Genomic DNA, 3577 nt, shown 5'->3' on the forward strand with positions numbered 1-3577 from the left:
CAGAAGAAATTCAAAAAATAAACATTTCAATGTCTCCTTGGCATAAGAGTAGGAAATAATTATTTTTGGGGTAGCAACTTCAATATAGGTATATAAAAGACCGAATTGCTTGATTAATGCTAGGTTATAAGGACAGTTTCTCATTCTCAACCCTCCTTTTCATACTCATATCAGGGAATGCCAACTGCAGGACTGAAGGCATAGACATACCGGAAAGGGTATCAAGGATCTCACATGGCTTCCCTAGCGTTGGTCTTAAAATGACGTAGTCTCATTTTCAAAAGAGAAAAAAGGTGAGGAAAAGGAAAGAAATTAAAGAAGAAGAAAACGAGGGATAAATAAGAAGAAAAAGAGAGAGTCAGATTGAAAGATTGCATAATTTAGTATTGCTTCAAAAATGTGTAAAAGATCATAGGATTTTTGTTTTTGATTTTATCAAAAATAAAGCTGATTCATGTTTAAGTGGGTTATTATTTTTGTAATTTGAAGACATACTCACACACGTATAGCGGGTGATTCAAAACTTGTTTCTTTTATCACACAGTATATGTATTGTCGGGGTTAAAATAGGCTGGGCTGTGACGTCCCTAATGACAGATTTCCAGTACGTTTATGGCTGAAGGGACTGTAGCCACCTCCCCCAAATCAGGATTTTTTTCAACGATTATGAAAATTTAAAAAAAATACGATGAGAAAAGATTTGAAGAATTTTTTGTAAAAACTCAAATTATGTTGTGAAACAAAAAATTTTAATTTTTTGAAAGTTTCAAAAAAAATCCCCCCCCCAAATATATATTTAATCCTGCAGATGCCCCTGCCTTTACCCATTGGAATGATTTACCTATTATTAAGTACAAAGTCAACAATTAAGGTCTGCTACCACATGTACCAATAGACAAATTAATTCCCAGAACTTTGCATGCATTTTAAAATCTTTAAACCTTAACAATTATCTTTTCCAAATGAAAAGGTTGCGTGATATAAAAAGATTATTGTTTGCGGTAGATAAATACCATGTTAATCAGTTTTGTGCTTCCAAAACTTAATTTATCTTAGTATTTTCTCTCCCCAGATAATATACAATTTAAATCATTTATTTTAAAACAGATAATAGTTGAGGTTTGAAGATTATAACTTCCACATTTCTGACAGATAAAAGATCTATTGGACCTTTACAAAATTATATACGTAACGGTTTATCCTTTACAAGTTTGTCCGCACGTTACACTTCCTCTTTGATATCAAAATTAGAAACGGCGACAGCTGAACCTTCTAACTCAATTATCCTAACCTTTCAATAAATAGTAGGGATGTGAAGTGAATATTGACGGAGGAACAGGACAAAGATCTCGACTTTTTCGAGTTATTCGGTTAATTAGCACTTTTTTGGGTCACAGAAGGAGATGGAAGGTCTCATTCTGTTGAAAAGTTGTGAATTTGGCTCTTATAGAGTAATTAGAGGAGGGTGAGTTATCTTAGAGTCCATCTGTTCCTTGAGGCTTGAGGCAGGAGGAGATCATATCTAATTATGTAAGACAATACAACTTTTTCTTATATCTACCATGAATCAAGACAGTAGAATTACTTTGAGGAATACTCTGTACGGGAGTCTTAGACCTTCCATTTACTTTCGTGAGTCTTTGAAGTAGTAATTAACCAAATAACTCGAAAAAGTGAAATCTTCCACTGTCAATATATTCTTCGCTTCCGTTCGTGTCCCTAAACTTGATGCACGAAAGGTATTTTTTTATTTATTGAAAGGTTGGGATAGTTAAATTAGGAGGTTTTGTTGCCGCTCTCTTTAATTTTGTGATAAAAATAAATTCGTCTTTTAATCATTAAATATAGCACTTTGGAACGTATAAAGGCATTTGAGCAAAGAAATAATGCAATTTCAAGCTTTTTTCAAGAAATTAGAGTAAAAAAGGGCTTAAAATGACAATATTTTTTTTTTGTAAAAATTCAAAATGTCGAAAGTATGACGTGCGGGCAAACATGTACAGGGTACCCATATAAAAATAAAATATTTTGATAAATTTTCACACCTTAATTAATTATAAGTTTCCATTCATTTTGTTAAGTTTATTTATTAAATTCATTTCCTTATCCCATATCACAAGTCATGAGTGTACATAATTTTTCATGAAACAAGATCACAGCGGGAGATTCTTTGTTGATAATGAAAACACTTATAAGTAAATGTTATATTATTTGAAAAAAAAATAAAAATAATATAACATAGCAAAAATATAAATGTAGTTCTTTGTTCGTAAAATAATTATTCGATTATCTGAAGCTTAAAAAAGTTTTTAATAGGAGAAATTATTATTTTTTGGTCTTGTATTGTACACCAATAGCTACCAAATGAAAATATGATATCCATTAATAAATTTATTAAAGTGGCTATTTATAGTATTTTGTTAATATTTTTCTTTTGATTGTTATCATGAGGAAATTCAAACTTATCTTGCATAAAAAAATTCAAAACAAAAATAAATATTTATTGCTGCAATAATTTTTCCTTTTTTACTTATTGGGCCGGAAATCATACTCTGCATACTGATTTTGAATGTGACAAGACCAATAAGAGTAATTTTTGTAAAATATATATATTTCTTTGCTTCTATATTTATTATGATCATAAATTGTCAAAAAGAGGAGTGATCATGACCACATCCCCTATCGTAGAGTACCGGGTAATGGATGTAGTAAATGGAAAATTTGTTCAACAAACATGGCAAATAATTACGACTCATCCAAAAAAAAAATGATATTTATCAGGCGACTTTTTAGTACCTCAAGGAAAAATTTATCTAATCATAATAATTCATGAACAACACATCAGCTTTAGGCATACTTAAGTGAAGTAAATGGTGGTCCTAAAAAGGACCTGGTATTACATTTGTACTTTCGTTATAAATCCCCAAGAATGGTGAATTTATTTGGAGGATGTGTATTTGGTCACAGCCTTGGTGCCTTCAGAGACAGCGTGCTTGGCCAACTCTCCGGGGAGGAGGAGACGGACAGCAGTTTGGATTTCTCTGGAGGTGATGGTGGATCTCTTGTTGTAGTGAGCGAGACGTGAGGACTCTGCGGCAATTCTCTCAAAGATGTCATTGACGAAAGAATTCATGATGCTCATGGCCTTGGAGGATACACCAGTGTCGGGGGTGGACCTGTTTCAAGACCTTGTAGATATAGATGGCATAAGATTCTTTCCTCTTGTGGGACCTTTTCTTTCCAGCAGGCTTGGTGATGTCCTTCTGGGCTTTTCCTGCCTTCTTGGCGGCTTTTCCTGTAGACTTAGGTGGCATGATTGTTATTAGTTCAGTGAATGGAGATAAACTGGATGATCTCCTCTTAACCGGCTGCTATTTATATGAAAAAAAGAGGGATTGAAGATTTGAATCTCCGGCGCGCTCTTTCTAAAGGAAAATGCGCGGGAAAATAACGCAGATACTAGTTTTTAGATATACGGACGAGTATATGGAAGCCATTGTTACATTTTGACGCTTTAGCACGAATTCACACTTAATGAAAGAAGAAACAAATAATTTTCTATTTCTATATTTTTCCA

General features: G+C 33.0%; 1 pseudogene; it reads right to left on the reverse strand.

Annotated features, from left to right (window-relative positions):
- Positions 1–2836: 2836 nt before the first annotated feature.
- Positions 2837–3335, reverse strand: LOC121121589 (histone H2B-like; annotated as a pseudogene).
- Positions 3336–3577: the final 242 nt, after the last annotated feature.

The sequence above is a fragment of the Lepeophtheirus salmonis genome, chromosome 7 (assembly GCF_016086655.4).
Source record: "Lepeophtheirus salmonis chromosome 7, UVic_Lsal_1.4, whole genome shotgun sequence".
Classification (NCBI taxonomy): domain Eukaryota; kingdom Metazoa; phylum Arthropoda; class Copepoda; order Siphonostomatoida; family Caligidae; genus Lepeophtheirus; species Lepeophtheirus salmonis.